This window comes from Rattus norvegicus, chromosome 7 (genome assembly GCF_021556685.1).
Source record: "Rattus norvegicus strain SHRSP/BbbUtx chromosome 7, alternate assembly SHRSP_T2T, whole genome shotgun sequence".
In the NCBI taxonomy this organism is placed as follows: domain Eukaryota; kingdom Metazoa; phylum Chordata; class Mammalia; order Rodentia; family Muridae; genus Rattus; species Rattus norvegicus.
Genome location: NC_141540.1, coordinates 45,163,323 through 45,183,013, shown reverse-complemented (window position 1 = coordinate 45,183,013; position 19,691 = coordinate 45,163,323). Strand labels below are relative to the sequence as shown.

Here is a 19,691-nt window from a genome sequence, read left to right as displayed (position 1 = left end):
ATAGATTTGCAAGTTAAAAGAAAAAGAGAGAAAACAGGGAAAATAAGGAGAAAGAAATGTTAAATCTGAACACAGACATGGGACATTGCACATAAAAATCTTTATTTTATCATCAAAAAATTAATGCCTTGAGGTTAAATGTCATCAGAAATGTAAATTCTCAGTTTCTTGCAGTGTCCAGATTTCTTTTTACCATGAGTTAAATTGTGAACTTTATAAGCTATTCCAAAGTTTTTTTTTTAAACTCAAAGTGATTTTATTGCATTCATGCCACTAGAGCAGAGGCGGTGACGTCTCATATTTCCTATTGGTTGGGAGCGCCCACTTAGTCTTATAGTATCGAGCCAACCGGTGAATTCCGCTGTTTATCAGGATCAGGCAGAATTTAGCATCCTTATCCACTCTGTTCCTCTCAAAGTGCTTTTGAACAGCAACTGCTTTCTTAATCAAATGGTGGAGATCCCCGGGGAGATCAGGGGCAAGGCCTTTGGACTTAAGGATTCTCGAGATTTTATTTCCAGTCACAAAACGGACCTGTGCCACACCATGTGAGTCCCTCAGGATCACACCTTTCTAGGAGGGAGTCAGGTCTTTCTTGTCCAACTTGTAAATTTGTTCCTTCAGGTCAGATGTCAACTTCAGCCACGTGGGGACGCTACGGTGGTAGGGCAGCAACGACTGGGACAGGCCCTTCCAGGGACGACCCATGATGGCGGATACTTTCGTTACCAAATTGCTTAGATGTATAAAAATATGTCTAACCAGGTAGCAGGTAAATTTCACTCTTCCAGATCGGAAGCTGAATATATATTTGCTGAAATGTCTATTCCAGAGCAAAACAACTTTAAAATCAATAATAATAATAATAATAATAATAATAATAATAGTCAATTATGGGCATAGTTTACTGCTGTGGCAGTACAGTACACACTGTATCGTTGAGAGAGGGGAATAAGTGAAATAATTACGTTTCCCAACCCCAGTTTTCATTCTGTATTCTAGTAGAGGTCTAAATACTGCAACTTAAAAAGATGCAGTCATTTCACTTGTTCTAAAACACTGAAATATTCACAGTTTACTTCAGAAGTGGCAAGTTCTCTGGCACATTTATTAACACAGCATTTATCTCTCCCATACGATGCCTTCATTGAATAGAAAATTATTTCTTTCTAAGTATTCTCAAAGAATGCCCAGAAGCTAATGTGTTACTAGTGACAGAAGAGGGCCTACACTGAAGTTTGCAAATAGATAGGTTCTTAATATTAATGGATCAGGAGGAGTTTGACTCATGACTGTGAATTATACAAATGCCGTCCTTTCTGGGCAGCCCTTGAAAGGCTCCTATACCATGTGGCAGGTTGGAATACCCTCTAGAAAGTTCTCTGCATTTGTTTTTTTTCTCATTTGAACAGGGCTATACAAAAGCTCCTAAGGAATGATGGAAAGAACCTTCAGCTGCCTTTTTCTTTATCAAGTTTAGCATTAGACGCTTCATAACTGTGTCAGCAAAATTATATGGTAGTTGTGAAAATTAATAAAACATACCTACAGACTTAATAAATGATTAAGACTAAAAGACTCTTCAAGATGCTTGGATGAACACCATGAGAGACAGTATTTACCCACCATGTTAATTAACCAAAAATGGTAATGAATAAATGGGTATCTTTGCAGCAATCACCTATTACAGTTAAAGTCTTATTGACTACAGAAGTTTATTTCTAGCCCCCCCCACGACTAGCCACAGTAGTAAGATCAATCAGCATTTTTGGAATTCTAAAAACCAGAATATCAAGCTAAACAGAACTGATTACCTAGACTTTAGGGTTGTTTCCTACTCCCCAGAAAGTCAAAGTGTAGCTGCTGTTACTGAAGTTCAGCTTGGCTATAACTATGTGAGATGACTTTCTCAGAACTTTTCTATCCCTTGCTCTGTTCAGGGTTGTTCTAGAAATGAAAGAAACCTGATGAAATGAATTCCAAATCTTGTTCTAGGTTGATAGGTAAGAAACTATTGCAAATACAGATAAAATTATTAGAGGCCATTAATCATCTCCATGACGCTGCCAAAGCAAATGGTTACTCTTTTAAGAGACTTGCAAGGATTTCTCTTTCTATGCTCTCCTGAAATTCTTTCCTAATGGTCTGTTCTCACAAACCTAGTAGATATTTCATAAACCTTTAGTGTTTTAATTAGCTAATTTAGCTTAGACTCTTGATGGGAACAATGTCCACAGCCAAACGACAGTTAATAAGAGAACCAATATGCATAAACTTTAGCTTGAGGGTAACCAAGGGGAAAATAGGACAATGAAACTAATTATAAGAAAATATAGAGTATCAAAGGGTAGCAGGACAAAGACATTCGAAGTGAAGAATAAGTACATTGTATGTATATCAATAAAAGGATCTTACTGTTTACGTAACCATCTTTAGCTATTAAAAAAAAAAACAAAACCTGAAAAAAAAATCAAAGAGATTTAGAGAACTCCTTCATGTACTCAAGTGACTATCAAAAGACTATTCAATGGCTAACCAGAAGAAGCAGAAATTGGATCCCAAAAAGCCAACCGGTCATTACGAGGTGCCAAGATCAGAACAACTATCTTTGGTTGACTTTTCCAGACCTCCTGGATTTGTGTTGTGAGGTAAATGGCACAAATTTCAAACCAGTAAAAGTCCCTTGCATCCCTCCCTACTTCTAATTAATCAGATCTGAATCACCAATTTTCATAATATAGCAAAAGAGTGCATTTCTTTATTAGAAGAGAGAAACTTTTTCATGTAATTTTAAAAATAATTTGTACCAGGAATTTCTTTTCTTCCTTTGTTTCTTTTTTGTTTCACTCCTTCTTTCTTTTTTGTTTGTTTGTTTCTTTCCTTCCTTCCTTCCTCCTTTTTTTCATTACTCATTTGTTTGCTTGGAGAGAAGTGTTACAGTTACAGAGGGATGCGAGAGGCAAGCCCACACACAGGGAAGGTGTGAAAGCAGACACAGGGAGGTGGTTGACGGTATTTCCATTTGCATATAGGAAGCATGGAGAGAGAACAGGAAATATAAACCACCAAACCCAGCCTCCAGTGGCCTGCTTCCTCCGCTAGCTTCCAGCTCTGAAAGTTTCCATACCTTTTCTCAAACAGTTCCGCCAACTAAAGAACAAGTGTTCAAATACGTAAGCCTATCTGGGACTTTTGTCTTTCAAACCACCACCTTCTCTCACTAACCTCCATAGGCTCATGGCAACTACATGATGCAAAATGGGGTTAATTCAACTTTTAAAATTACCGTAGTCTTTAATAGTGTCAATTTCTCAAAATATTACCTTTCTTCAATCTCCTGTAAAATCTAAGACAAAGCCAACCAAACAAACCTTACACAGGGCTAGAGAGATGGGTCAGGAATGCCTAAGGCTACCACTCTTAAAGAGGACTTGATTTCAGATCACATCACTTTCTGGGAAGATCACAACTATCTGTGACTCCAGTCCCAAGGAGATCTGAAGTTTCTACCTAACATGGGCACCCATACATATTCACAGAGCCACACATACATACACAGGGTTTAAAATGAAATCCCATATATAACCTGACTATATGGTAAAATCTTTAAAGGAAAGATCAATACCATCTATGTCATCAACTGATTTTCATGATTTCCCTCCATTACTGTTAAATTAAATTTTTTTTCAAGTTCTGAGAACACAGGCAGAATACATACTCTTTGACAAAATATAGCATGCCTCACACCAGTCAGAATGGCTAAGATCAAAAACTCAGGTGACAATAGATGCTGTCGAGGATGTGGAGAAAGAGGAACACTCATTCATTGTTGGTGAGACTGCAAGCTGGTACAACCACTCTGGAAATCAGTCTGGAGGCTCCTCAGAAAATTGGACATAGTACTACCTGAGGTCACAGCTATACCTCTCTTGGGCATATACCCAAAAGATGCTCCAACATATAACAAGAACACATGCTCCACTATGTTCATAGCAGCCTTATTTATGATAGCCAGAAGCTGGAAAGAACCCAGATGCCCTTCAACAGAGGAATGGATACAGAAAATGTGGTACATCTACACACTGGAATATTACTCAGCTATCAAAAACAACGACTTTATGAAATTCATAGGCAAATGGATGGAACTAGAAAATATCATCCTGAGTGAGGTAACCCAGTCACAGAAGAACACACATGGTATGCATTCACTGATAAGTGAATGTTAGCCCAAAAGCTAACCCTATATACAATCCACAGACCACATGAAGCTCAAGAAGGAGGACAACTAAAGTGTGGATGCTTCAGTCCTTCTTAGAAGGGGAAAAAATATTCATAGGGGGAGATATGGAGACAAAGTTTGGAACAGAGACTGAAGGAACAGCCATCCAGAGCCTACTGCACCTGGGGCTCCAGTGTATATGCATACAGTCACCAAACCCAGACAATATTGCTGATGCCAAGAAGTGCATGCTAACAGGATCCTGATATATCTGTCTCCTGAGAGGCTTTGCCAGAACATGACAAATACAGAAGCAGATGCTCACAGCCAACCATTGTCCTGAGAACGAGGTCCCATTGGAGGAGCTAAAGGATTGAAGGAGCTAACGGGGTTTGCAACTCCATAAGAACAACAATACCAACCAACCAGAGCTCCCAGGGACTAAACCACTATCTAAAGAGTACACATAGACAGACCTATGGCTCCAGTTACATATGTAACAGAGGATGGCCTTGTTGAGCGCCAATGGGAGTAGAAGCCCTTGCTCCTGCCAAGGCTGACCCCCACCCCACCCCGCCAGTGTAGGGGAATGTCAGGGCAGGAAGGGGTGGGTGGGAGAACACCCTCATAGAAGAAGGGAGATAGCAGATGGGGTAGGAGGTTTATGGATGGGTAATCGAGAAAGGGCATAACATTTGAAATGTAAATGTAAAAATCCAGTAAAAATGTTAAAAAAAATGAAGGAGATGGAGCAGGAAATTGTTGGACTCCACTGCAGACATTTTTTTTTAGGTATTGTGGTATTCAAAGGTTTGATAACTGAACAAACAGAAATTAGATTTTTTTTATTCTTTAAAATTGTCAATTTTGGAAGAGATGTAACTTGAGGGTTATGAATTCTTCTTTAGAACCATATCTCCTGTTGTGTGTCAAGAAAAGCATCATTGCTTTGAGCTTCCACAGATGATGACCCACACCAGTCAAGTCCACAGCACATGAGTCCTGTCACCTTTGTCCCTGCACCTCAGCGTTCTGAGGCATGTATCCCTGATGTGTGCTATACAAAGAACAGTACTAAGGAAGAATGTGCCAGTGTTCAAACCTAGAGCAAGGTAGTTGCTTTTGCTAATAAAGTTTTATTGGAACATGTACAAGCTGTTCATTTGCATGTCATTGTCTATGACTTCTTTGGACCAAAATAGTGCGGCTGAACCATTATAACAGAGGCTGTGAAGCTTAAAGTGTCCAAAATGTTTGTGACTAGTGTTTTTGACATTAAAAGTTTATTTTTTTACTCTTAGAAAAAAATGCAGCATGATTGTGCCTTAGTACTCTTTCTAATAGAGTATTGTTACCCTTTGAAACCTCAGAAGCAAGACCTCTACTGTCCAATTTCACAGTGTTCCTATCTCCCAAGTTCCCACGAGAATGGTCCATTCAGCTCTGCCTCGAACATTCAAGGGATTTTTCTTGACCAGTGTTCCAAATTCTCCCACAGAATAGTTCAAAGGCATAAAGGGGCTCATTAATGTGGCTTGATTTAAATGGCTCTACACTCATAGGTAAAATAAGTAATCAGACATTTGTAGTTATATTTATTCTGCTAAAAAGTAAGTAGACATTGAATAGAACAGGGAAAAAGATGGAAATTTTCCTATGGGGTATTTTCAAGATGTGAAGTAGAAATAAAGTGGTAGCCAAAGGCAGGAGAGATACATAGGAAACAGATAAGGGCTAGTGTTCAGGAGGTGTACAGACCCACGAAAAAGATTTAAGCCAGAATCTACACAATTCAGTTAATATTAGAGGAGCTGTAACTAAGAGGAGGGCAATGAATTTGTGCAGGGTCAAACTGACAGTCAAAGGAGTTAGTTAGAATATGGAGCAGTTACACCATCTCTCTGATGAATACTGGTTACATTAGCTTTCATTCACTACATAGCCATATTACCACTGGTCTGATGGATTTAAATACCCCCCCACACACACACACATTTCATTTCTGTTGGTTTGGAGTCTATGATGACTCAGTGACTTAGCCAAGCCATTGTTGGCTCCCCAAAACTATCAAATGCCTTTGCAAGTTCAGGAACTTTAGGTCCACTGTGTAAACATCATGCCATCAATACGACTGTGTAGTTACTCTTTACAGAGAAATAGAGGAGATAAGAAAATTCTGCACTGTATATAGTGAGATGAGTTTGGGTATACTTTTTGTAATTACCAAAAAGAAATAGTCCTCCCCCATGACCTCATTTCTAGCAGCACTACCAGTGTGCATTAGTCACAGTCGTGGGACAGGAGACACACCAGAGCCCTAGAATTTCTCTCGAAACTGATTAAAGCCAAACACATCATTTCAACATGTCACCGTTATTTGGCATTTTAGGAAACAGATCACCAATTAGCTAAGCAATTGAGCCAAAACCTGACAAAGTTCTTCCAAATTACTTCCACCTTGCCACACTGTGGTGTGTCCCCTCTTCTCCTTCCCCTACTTAATTCCCAACTGTGTTATTATTCTGTGAGATTAAAAAGTCTTCTCGGTAGTATCCTACGAATAGATAAGAGGAATAAAGTGCGAATCTTTCATTATTGTTCAGTGCTCAAAGTTCAAGTTATCAACTGTTGATCCAACTAGAGATTGTAACATATTCCTCAGCCATCATCCAGATCAAGCACCGTTTTAAATTAATTTGCCAGCTCATTGTTAATGTACAAGAATACGAATGGTTTTGCCATCAACGAAGACATTCCTTGAGGACAGAAATTTGAAATTTAAATGCATACTTGATCAGAAATGTGTTACATCAGACGTGCAAACCAAATTGGTTCATAGGAACACCACCCAGCAGGCGAGTTCAGGCTGGAGACAGAATGCAGCCTACCAGCATGCTGGCACTACACAGAGCAGCTGCCAAACCGCTTCCTGCTCACTTTCCTTATTAGAGCTGTTATTTTCTCCAGCTCACTGTTCCTTCAGGCAAGACACATGGCCAGAAAAACAAGTACTGCTCTTAGTCAAAAGCAGACACTCGGCTACCAAAAAAATAATGGGCATATCTAACAAAATATGACAACGGCTTCTATTACTAACTGTACCATTAATAATCATCATGATAAATTATGCCCTATAAAAGTAACTATTTTCCTGGAACATGGGTGGTAAGTTGAGGTATTGAACAAGTGTATATTAACCATGCTTTTTCTAGTTCTCATTTTACAAAACACAAAAAAATTAGAGCCCAGAAATCTCAAATGTTTTATTCTAAGTTTTTCTATCGTGAGGGTCAGAAGCAGAAGGCATTGCCTTTGAAGTTCTTAGCGGTACACTGGTGGCCAGTTTCATTCCAAAAAATACGAAAAAAAGTATGAAAAAATAGCCAAACAATAATCTTAATAAACTGAATTAAAGGAGAAGTGCTTGACGAGCCGTGCATTTCAGACTCAGCTGTGAATATCTGTCTTTTATGTTGTCACAGATCGATGGCAATGAAATAGCATTATCGTGTAACTGCAGCACCTCACCATACAGCACCAGAAAGTGGGTTCTGTGCTTTGTAAATAACTGGTCAATACAGCCTTTTCATCTCCCTATGGTGCACCATTTCTGTTAAATACCTGAGATGATTATGCTTCTCGGCGCTTAAAATAATTTCAGTCTGTTTATTTTGTAACACCTTGCTTCCCTTTGTTTTCTCCCCTCATACAGAGTCTGATTGCCTCCTCACGGTCACCTGGAGCTAAGAACACGGGCCAGTGAAGTGTGGGACTCCTGTTGCAGTAACATCGGAAGCTACAACACTAAGCTTCCCTCCCTCCCTCAACCTACCCGTGCTTATCTTGAATTCTGGACACACAATCATGCCATTACAAATATTGCCTGTGGGAAATGAGAAAGCAGAGCCATTTGTGTGCTACACCAACTGACACTCCAGATGACAGCCAACTGTATAACATTCAGGTCGACACAATAAACAGAAACCACACTGAGGCTTCCATGCCTACAGAAGAATGGTGAGCATATGCTCACCATGCCTTTCTTAATCAAAGGTGCTTAGCTTATTTTAGATATTTTTATATATCACACTCTACCCAGAGGATTACAGTGGTGTAAAGCACAAGATAAACACATAATGTATGGGAAATGGGTACATGGCTATGTGAAACTAGTGCAACTTTCATATTTTTCCTATTCCCTATTTAGCCCTAACAAGCTTAAATAACCTGTAATAATACTGACTGTTCAGAATGAATTGCCTTCCAGATATCTACAGAACCCTCTTAGGTTCTCATCTCTATGTCATTCTTGGCTAGATAAGAAGCTCACGGAATACTGTGTAAGTATTTCACATTCCTTTGCACTTTTGTCATGTCAATACCATCCGTGAAGTTCAACAGAACTTTGCTGGGGAAGGAGGATATCATAGGGTTTCCCTGCTGTGAACAGACACCATGACCAAAGCAACTCTTACAAGGACATTTAATTAGGGCTGGCTTACAGATTCAGAGGTCCAGACCATTATCATCAAGGAGAAGACTGGCTTTTAGGCAGCTAGGGCAAGAGTATTAAAAACCATGCCCATGGACTGGAGATATGGCTCAGTGGTTAAGAGCACTGACTGCTCTTCCAGAGGTCTTGAGTTCAAATCCCAGGAACTACATGGATGGAATCCAATGCCCTACTCATATACATTAAATAAATTAATTTAAAAAATGCCCATAATGACACACGTACTCCAACAAAGCCACACCTCCTAATAGTGCCATTCCCTGGGCCAAGCATATCCAAACTATCCCAAGGGGAGACTATGATTTATGATACTTTTAAGTGATTGTCTCTTTGCTCTAAACCAATCTTGCCTAATGCTGCCTTTTTATGGAAATCTGCGAACCAATATTCTTACACATAACTGGGGCCATGTTAAAATATTAGTAATATAGAAGACTGAAGGCTAGAGGTTAAACTAATGGAAGTAAAAAAGGAATATCGGGCTCTTGTCTGTCTTTTGTTGGTTTTTCATGAGTCTCCTGACTTCTGGGAGCACCTTGTTGATTGTCCTCTTCATCCCAGCTGAAGCAGTTTCTTCCCACTTGACAAGAGGAGAGCTAGAAGTTGGAGACAGCAAAGGAAACATGCTCCTGTCGCAATCTCCCTATGTGCTGCTTCTGAGATTATTCTTGTCTTATTTTCTTGGTCATCCAGTAACACTCTCAAGTCTCATAGAAGACAGTAACTCTGTCCCATTCTCAGCTTTTCTAGCACTCTTAGAATTGTTTTCACTAAGTTCAACACCATCTATCCCCTAATGGTTCCCTTGTGTTGAGGAATAGTTCTCCTCATCTCTCTAGCCTCTGCTGCTACATTGCTGATGCCATTGAAAGGAGAGGTCTTTTACAAATTGTGGGAAGTGTGTGTGTGTGTGTGTGTGTGTGTGTGTGTGTGTGTGTGTGTGTGTGCGTATGTTGGTACTCCAGCATCTTCCTCTTTGTCTCTGCTTCATAGTCACTACAAGGTGAGCAACCTGATTATGTGTTCTTGTCATCATATTCAAACTTGCCAAAAGCTGAGACACAATGCCCAGAAAGAAGGCTTCACATTGGCCTTTCTAAAGCCATGAACCCAAATAAGCCTCCTCTGGTTTGATCATCCCATGTGTTTGTTATAAGAATATACTAACACTCTTCTTCTAAAGTATATCTTCAGTCCCTACTGTGAGCTCTTAGATGACAGCCCAGAGGAGCATACTGCCATTAGAGAGATACAACAATCTAAATGTTACCTTAGATAGTTTCATGGGAAACATGGACAAATAACAAACTACCAGATTCCAAAGAATTTCAAGTTTACTTACAAAGAATTTCAAGTTTTCCTGAGCTATTCTCTCACTAGTTTAGAGCAGAGCAGACATGCAAGTCATGCTGTCGAGCTAGAGAACTAATTGCTCAGACAGTCTTAATTGTGTATGTTCAGCCCCATCATTAGAGGCTTTTATCCGCCTGCCCTCACCCACTAACTAATTTTAAGGGCTTTGATTTTCTGTAGAGCTAATCTGTCTTCAAAGACCAATATCACAGGCTTGCCCAGGGTGGGGACCTTCTGTTTTGGACAGTGTTCAAAATGTGTGAATTCGGGGCAAAAGGATTTTTAGGTTATAGGTGTAGTTCCTGATATGTGTGTTACAGGCAACAGATTGCAAAGACAGACAGACAGACAGACAGACAGACAGACAAAAATAGATTAATAATAATTACAAGACATTTTAAAAAGTTTCTCCTGCAATGTACAAAGAGAAGATTGCTCAAACAGTGACCAAAGAACAGCCTATAAAGGACAGCAGGGAAGAAAATGTAACGGGCAAAAAGAATGGTAAATTAAATTTCTACAGAGGGAAAAGGGGAAAAAGGTCCAAACAAACCAAAGCCACAAGAAACTCACGAGAGTTATACACAGATTGCTAGAGTGTGGCCTCCTTAAAGCAGCATTCTCTATGGCTTGCCTATTGCCATCTGTAATATCCTGGGCTAGGAAGAGCTGCTGGGAAGCCCTGGGAAGCCAGCAAAGGGTGAGGGAAAGCGAACGAGTGAGTAATACAATACAAGCTCAGGAGTACTAGACTCATGAGGCTGTTTATTCGGCCGCAATTTTATCACACAGCAAGGTGATCGCTTTTCTAATGCCTTAAATCAAGCAGCAGGTGTCTGAGGCCCTGGAACAAGAAATATTCAGCATTCGCCAACTTCTAGACTTGAAACATTGCAGACACGGGCATGGATGATTTCTCAAGGTGATTTCTCTCCCAGCGTTTTCCCTCCTCTACCTTTATAACCTGAAAAACTGTCAGAAATCAAAATTCTGGTTCTATTATGTCCTATTGTGAATTTCACTGTCATCCTTCTGATGAAAAAAAAAATCCAGCCAGTTTATATATTCTTAGTGTGCACTTCAGTCCCAACAAATGCAAAGATTTCAGTAGTATTTACATGCTCTACACCCTTCCTTACCGTTTTATATTTTATGAATACAAGTACAAAATAGAGATTCAAGGTAAAAACTAACAGAGATTGTGGTCCTCTTACTTCTCTCGATAAAGAGTAAAATTTAAGTGGTGTTGGCATTAGTTCAGGAGAATTTTCTAGAAGAAAGTACCTCGAAATGTAGATTACACAGTCATAAAATTTTGGTAGGAGAAGGAAGTAGAGAGGTCACAGCAACAAAGGGACAGAAAATATCCCTCCATTGAAGAGACAGGGAGGGAACACCGTTGGCTTTCAGAGCTGCCATCACATTCTCACCATTAACTCTTCCAGAGAAGTAAGAAAGAGCTATATATAATAATAAAGCATGGCTGTTTTCCAATAAAATTTTACTTATAGCTATAGGTATGAGAACAGACTAGAAATATAGCCTACAGTTTGGCAACATTTGACCCAATCTCTCCAGCTGTTATGGGAAAAAAGTGTAAAGAAAAACCTTTAATGTGGGCACTGAAAGAGGGTCTGTCATTATTATGATGAGGAATATAAAGGCTCTCAAAAAATTCAAAAGATAAAAAAATTATCAAAATACCCCACCATCTTACAACTGGTTCATACTCAATGCGAATGAAATCCATATGCCAAAGAGAGATGTGTCCTGTGTGATTGTGTCCCATTGTTCAGAATAATGAAGATATGGGATCCGATGTCTAATAATGGACGTATGGATAAAGAAATGTGACAGAAAAGAGTACTATTCACTCATTAAAAATGACAAAAATCCTACTATGCGTGATAACATATTGACCTCAGAAGATCCTCAGTCTAAAATATTAAACTTCAAACATGAATATTAGAGCAATATAGATCAGTAAATATCAATGATAGGGCAGAGATTTCATAGTATGACAGATCTTTTTGCATCCACTGTATTTATAACTCTGGCAATATTAGAATTGATACAAGATTCTCTCTAACATACATTAAAAGGTAGATTACCAAACATTACAAACTAAAATACAGTAAGACACTGAGGGGTGGGGGGAATAGAGAGAAGCTGAGAGGAGTGGAAGAAGAGGAAACTGTGGTCAGGTTGAATTGTGTGAGAGAAGAATCTATTTTCAGTACAAAAAAAAGAAAGAAGAAAGAAAGAAAAGAAAAGAAAAGAAAAGAAAACTTCAACCAACCAAGCAAAAGAAAGTAGATCTCCACCTACTTGAGACTCTTCTGTTCTCCTCACCCCATGCTCACTACCTCTTCCCAAGATCCATAAGGACTTTATAAAACAGAAGATTATTGAATCAGATGTTTTGTCCATAGTCTGTGAGATGGCAGTATCTTTGAGATTTGACCTCCCATCACACTGTGCATCATACCGGACTCCAGCCTGAGGAGCTCATGCTTTTCCTAGGTCAGTCAGTATCTTTCCAAGCCCACTAACCATAAGTCTGTCTCCCGTGGCAACATCACTTTCTACTATGTAAGCAGCTCGACGTGCAGACCTTATATAAAGTGGAAACGCTTTTTAATCCTACATGTTTGAGGCTTCTATACAATTATGTGTTTCTTTAGAGCACCATCTTAGGGGCAGATTAATATCCTAACAAGGGATCGGGTCTACTGGCCATAATGAACTTTAGATTCAGGCAGTTCAGATCTGGTGTCTAGCCCCTAGCCCTGTTATGTGGTGTGACCTTGGAAGGGCAGTTCATCTCTCTGGACCTATTTTGTTTGTTGCAAGTGCTAAATGATTAGTCTAACACTGCCCACCTTATTGGAAGTTGCATTAGGATTCAATGAATTGATAACTGTAAAAAAAAAAAAACCTCTTAAAGCAATGCCTACTAAGTGCTAAGCTGTACCATACAGTGATGGCGATGAACTCTGACAGGTAAATCCTTCTTGGCTGTCAGTGACCTAGAAAAACTTCAGTGTTATTAATCTAGGACCCATAATAATGAAGCATAATTGGCCGGAGACAGTTAAAGATTTCAAAAGCAAAATGACACAGGAATTATAAAAAATTAAATACAAAATTGAATATAATATATGACTTTTAACTCCAAAAATATGTTTACATCCATGGGAGACATACTGGAAGGAAAAGTAGAATTCTATTAGCAGTCATCTCTGAACTGTGAGACTATGGATCATTTTAATTTTGCTCTTTACAGAATTTTTAAATTTTAAATAAGCAAGGGTAACTTTAGCTTATTTCAAAAAATGAATAAAACTTATATTTCAATTTAAATGGGAATTCTAATGAAGAAAACCATTACGTTGCTTTATGCTATATGAACATAAGAATTCAATTTATGTGATTAAGAGATTTTTTAAGTCCTTTTTTGGTAATAGTTTTAAAAACCCAGACAGTCATTTATGCTCAAGACATCAGAAAGAAAGTAAACAGATTTCCTGGTTTTGAAGGATCATCATAGGCCACTGGTTGGTTTGTGCCTGCTAATGTGGGAGAAAGCCCAGGAGTGTAGGCTGGTTATGTGAATAAGATTCCAATGTCACAAACATTCACTGTGGATTTGTTGGGATACTGGCAGTGGGCTAGGTCATGAGAACATGCCATGCCATTATTCTAAAATATTAACTGTGGAAAACTTGAAGACAGTCTCAAGTGTATTTACACCCCAATCCTTGTGCGTTATTATCCTGATAATTGCCATTCTTGCTTGCTTTCCACTGGGTATTGCCGTTATTGTTTTTGCGTGTTTTTTTTTTTTTTTGTAGTTGACTGGAATGTTCTCTTGTAAGGTAATTCCTTCAGAGAATACATAGGCTATTTTATTTATTTATTTATTTATTTATTTACTTACTTACTTACTTACTTATTTATTTATTTATTTATTTATTTATTTATTTATTTTTACACTCCAGATTTTATTTCCTTCCCATTCTACCCTCTGACTGTTCCACATCCCATACCTCCTTCCTGCTCCCCCTCTTCCCCACCACACCCCACCCACATCTAGTCTCCACCAGGATGTCCCCACCCCACCCACTCTACCAGACCTCTAAACTCCCTGAGGCCTCCAGTCTCTCGAGGATTAGGTGTGTCTTCTCCGACTAAACCCAGACCAGGGAGTCTTCTGCTGTATATGTGTTGCAGGCCTCCTATTAACTGGTGTATGCTGTGTGGTTGGTGATCCAGTGTCTGAGAGATCTCAGGGGTCCAGGTTAATTGAGATTGCTGGTCCTCCTACAGGGTCGCCCCTCCTTTTCAGCTTCCTCCGGCTTTTCCATAATTTAACAGAAGGGTCAACAGCTTTCGTTCATTGGTTAGGTACAAATATCTACGTCTGACTCAACTGCCTGTTGGGTCTTTTGGAGGGCAGCTATGATAGGTCCCTTTTTGTGAGTGTTCCATAGTCTCAGTAATGGTGTCAGGCCTTGGAGTGTCCCCTTAAGTTGGATCCTCTTTGGGCCTGTCACTGGACCTTCTTTTCCTCAGGCTATTCTCTATTTCCATCCCTGCAGTTCTTTCAGACAAGAATGATTATGGGTCAGAGTTTTGATTATAAGAGAGCAAGCCCATCCCTCACTTGATGCCCTGTTTTTCTGCTAGAGGTGGGCTCAACAAGTTCCCTCTCCCCACTGTAAGGCATTTTATCTAGGGTCACCTCCTTTGAGTTCTGAGAGTTTCTCATCGCCTCCCAGGTCTCTGGTACATTCTGGAGGGTCCTCCCCACCTCATTCTTACTGGGGTTGCCTGTTTCTATTCTTTCTGCTGGTCCTCAGGGTTTCAGTCCTTTCCCCCAAACCCAATACCAAATAATGTTCCCCTCTCCTCCCACCCCGTCTTTTTCCCTCCTAGATCCCTCCCTCCCACCTTGTGATTGCTTTCTTCTCCCTCCCAAGTGGGACTGAGACAGCCTCACTTGGGCCCTTCAGCTCATTGACCTTTTTGAGTTCTGTAGACTGTATCTTGGGTATTCTGTTGGCCACCAGCTACACAAGAACTTGGCCATGTCATGTAACCATGGACCTTACCATTCTTGCCTTTATAAGCACAAAAACCATATCCTGGTTGACACAGTTCAGGTAGTAAGAAGCAGTTATCACTATGTGGAACTACGGAAGCCAAAACCAAGGTCATTCCTATTAAGAAAGACTTTCTCAGAATTATGAACTTTGTTCTCCTTTCAATGGATGTTGGGGGCTTCGTGCTGGGCTCTTCAGTCAGAATGCTGCATGGATAGCATAGCATCTGTTGTGCTAGTATCTGTGGGTCTATTACAACTGAACACACAATACACACTCACAGAGAGAGAGAGAGAGAGAGAGAGAGAGAGAGATTGAGATTATTATCTGTTAAAGGTGGAAAGATCATGAAAACTTGGCTCTGTTTCCTCACTTCACTGTTCTGGGATCCCATTATACTCAGCAATAGAATGGTAACTATGAAAAGCAATGCACACAGAATGTATTAAATACAATTATGTTATTGATCCCTATTATAATATCTAATAAAGTTCTCTTCAAAGAATTTGTCTTTCCTTGGTCTCTTCTCAGTCAGCTCTGGAGACCATGATGCTGGACTTTGTAGATGGGAACCTGTGGAATGCCCAGGAGTGTTTGTTTGTTTATTTGTTTGTTTTTGCTTTTATATTTTATTTGCTTGACTAATCATCACATTTCTTTCTTTAGATTCATACAGACAAAAGCAGTCAATGCATCTCGGAACAAGGGGGCTTAAGTGTGGCCAGAAGGTCATTCTTTACCTGCTGCAGAAACAAATCAAGTTCGAGGACATAATTTAGTTCACAGAGACACACAGCCTGCATAGGTCTGGATCCAACCCAACCGTCCCGTTGGTCTCACTCACCCACTTGATTTGCAAACTCAGTATTTTCAACTTTTCTCCAGGTTTACATACCCAGGCACAGAATGGACAATTTAATAAACGCATCTCTGTTGCAAAGCATTTTTCTTTTAACGTTACCTAAATGAGTCTTTGTCGGTGTCCATAAAAAAAAATACTGCTCATTTTCAATGGAGGTGTAAAATTGTACTGGAGAAGTTAAAGGCATGTGCTGGAAGGATGGGCAGGAGGCTCAAGTAAAGAAGTGCGAGCTGCGCATACATGAAGGTCTGAGATCAATTCCCACTCAGAAGTGATGATGCCTGTTTACAGTCCCAGCATCAGCTATGGAGGTGGAGAGAAGGCCATCTCTGGATCTTCCTGGAAAGCAAAGGCAAACCTAATCTGTGAGCTCCAGGTCCCAGTGAGAGGTCTTGTCTCAACAAAACAAATAAACAGAAAAACAAAACGGAATGATATCTGAGGTTGACCCTGACCTTGACACATACGTACAATGCATATGCCTGCTCACGTAACCACAGAGTGGGTGTGGGGAGATGAGGAGGGGTAATATATCCACATTCTTTATGCACAAAGGAAAGGATCTGAAGCCCCATTGAGCTTAAACCCGTTAGGGCAAATTGAATGAAAAGTATTTATACACTCAAAGAAGAGATTTTATATCTTTGTAGCATTCTTATATTTAGTAAGTATCTCTAACATCCCTAAAGATGGATAGTTCATGATAACTGTGACTCTAGGTATGAAAGGCATAGCTTCTTGAGGGATATCAGGTCAGGTATATTTATTCTGGAATGAAAATGCAAATGCATGATTTTCGCATTCGTCATTGTATGAGAAACAAGCAAACCACCCTTAGGTTAGTCTTTTGTTCTGAACCAGTGAAGCCTATCTGACTTTGGAGAAAGGGCTTTGAGAAAGGTACCTGACAAACCCCTCTCTGTTTTGTCTGGTGCTTTTGATGACCTCATCTCATGATCGTGTAGCAAGCACGGAGAGGAGGTGAGAACTCTGACTCCCGTCTTCATTGCTTTTGCAATCCGTTCTTATGTGTGAGTACAGACATATTTCAGAATCAGTAGCTTTGCAGAAATTGTAGCAATAACAGTCAAATTGTCTCATCTTTTCCTCCTGAAGTATACGCTGGATTGACAAATGCCTTGACTGTGCTCTATAATCATGGCTGAGTCCTATCTTTACATGAGGCACATTCAGATTAGTGCAACTGAGCTTTAAGAAAACAGAAAAATCCACAAAATTTAATGGTTGATGAACGAGAAATATTTTATATTTCTCTTTTTTTCCCCAAGAATCCACAAAAGATGCCTGTTGGAATAAGACTAGGGAGCCAGTTCTACATAATTAAAGACTCCGAATTACAAAGGTTTTGCCATGGACCAGGTATGTGTCTCCCACTTCATCTGGAAACTGCAATGCTGTGCAGCCATAAAAGAAAAGGGAACGTGAAAGATCAGCATAGCATAGTTTATGTGCCAGCCCTAGAAGTGCATCCATCACTCTGGTGATGGCCTAGAGCATGGTCACATGTCCTCACCTAACTGCAAAGGAAGCTATTAAATGTAGTTTAGCTGTATGCTGGAGAAAAGGGGAGAATGGATTTCCAAGGGCAGCTAAAAGTCTTTGCCACAGGCCCTAAAGACGGATTGAACGTTTTTCTCAAGTTATAAGACAAATAATGAAACCATTAGAGAGGTCAGGCAAAGGGTTTCCACAAGTTTCTTTTACTTCTGTGCAAGATACTGTGAAGGCATGGCCAAATGTCCCGTTCACTGACTTAGCCCTCTGCTGACTTAGTCTTCATTTGTTTAAGAGGCTGATGAGGGTAAGCGTTCTCTAACCTTCACCTGTCTGCAGCAAAAATATATACAGCTGTGTTCACAGTCCATCCGGATTACCCGGCAGCTGGGCCCAAACTGAAGGTGGATTCTTTGTCCTTCCCGTGTCTAGCTCCGTCTTTTATAAACCAGCCGATTAGTGGTGATAAGATTTAAGAACAACCTCTTAAGTGCTTGGGGCACTTAGAGACAATGAGATTTTTTCCCCCTTTCTCTAAAGGAAAAGATAGAAACCACCAAGTAGCCGGCATAAATTCCAAACAGGAAGACAAGATACTTAGAAAGAACATCTCCCATTACCATTTTCTTTCCCTTTGTCATAACATGTAAAAATGATTCCGTCAGTGGAACAGTATAGTAAACAATAGTGACTCTCCTGGTTAAATTGCATCTCTGTTCCTGTGACAAACGCCCTGACTAAGAGGAGTTGGTTTGAGGGGAAAGAGCTTATTTAGCTTACAATTCCAGTTCCATCACTGGGAAACACCAAAGCAGGAACCCAGACAGCTACTCACTTCACATTGACAGTCAAGAGTGGAGGGGGGCAGCCAACCCTTCTGCCCGCTTTTACTTCAGCTTCATCTAGCTCTCTCTTTCCCTACCTGGAAAGGGGAAAAGCCCATGAACTGGGACTGCATACAATGGGCTAGGTCTCCCTACATAAGTTAGCAACCAGCTGGACACCCACAGACATACCCAAGGGCAACTTAATTTAAATATTTTTCCGTTTGGGGCTCTATCCCCAGGTTATTCAGGGTTGTGGCAAGTTGTCATTTAATGCTAATCAGTGCAGGGGCTGGAGAGATGGCTTCATGGTTCAAAGCACATATTGCTCTTGTAGACCTGATTTGGGTTGCCACCATCATGACTGGTGGTTGACGACAACCTGTAACCCCTGCTTCAAAGGATCGGATTCCCTCTCTGGCTCCCGTGGAAACAGGAATCATATCCATAAAGCCACATACAGACATATATACTGCGTAAGTTTACAAAAGGAAATCTTAAACATTAACCAGCAGTCTAATCATTCTTCAATATTGAAAGTGGACAAAGGAACTATCATATGGTAAAGACTCAAAGCTTCTACACTGATGCGGAAAATTTCCCAGGAGCCTGTTGCATAACTTGTTAGCAATTCCTCTAGGCTCTGCCCAACAGTTACCAAGTAATAGCCAGGTTGGAGCCTGGCTCACATAGAAGAACTGTTCCTTTGTGTGTGTGTGTGTGTGTGTGTGTGTGTGTGTGTGTGTGTGTGTGTGTGTGTGTGCGTATGTCTGTGTGTGTGTGTGTGCGTGCGTGTGTGCATGTCCTCCCCATCTACTCTCTCCCTCTCTCTCTTCCCAAATATCTCTAGCTATCCTCTTCCATTCTTCCTCTCTTTCTTTCTTCTATTTCTGTCCTTCCATTCCCCCTTTCTCAGCCTCTACCCCTTTCCAGGTACCTGCTCTGCTCCCTGGACCCCTTCTTCCAACAAACTAGGCCTACACATGGCTGATTCCTCAAGGTGAACACTGTGACAAGGCTGCTGAGTTGCTCCCTCCCTCCCTCCTCAGACTACAGTTTCATAAAACACAACATAAATATTTCCTCCAAATTGAATTCATTAAGACCAGGGAAATGAAAAAAACTTACCTTGAGACTTAAAGGATTCAGATAGCTTCAAAGAGTATAAAGGCAATGTATCAGTTAAGTTTCTGTTGCTGTGATAAAACTGAAAGATTCAAAACAAATTACAAAAATAAAAAAATAATTTTTTGAGCTTACAGTTCCAGGACAGAGTCCATCATGCAGGGAGGCACAGCAT

General features: G+C 40.1%; 1 pseudogene; it reads right to left on the bottom strand.

Annotated features, from left to right (window-relative positions):
• Window positions 1-265: 265 nt before the first annotated feature.
• Window positions 266-708, bottom strand: Rps13-ps9 (ribosomal protein S13, pseudogene 9; annotated as a pseudogene).
• Between the last annotated feature and the right edge of the window lie 18,983 nt (window positions 709-19,691).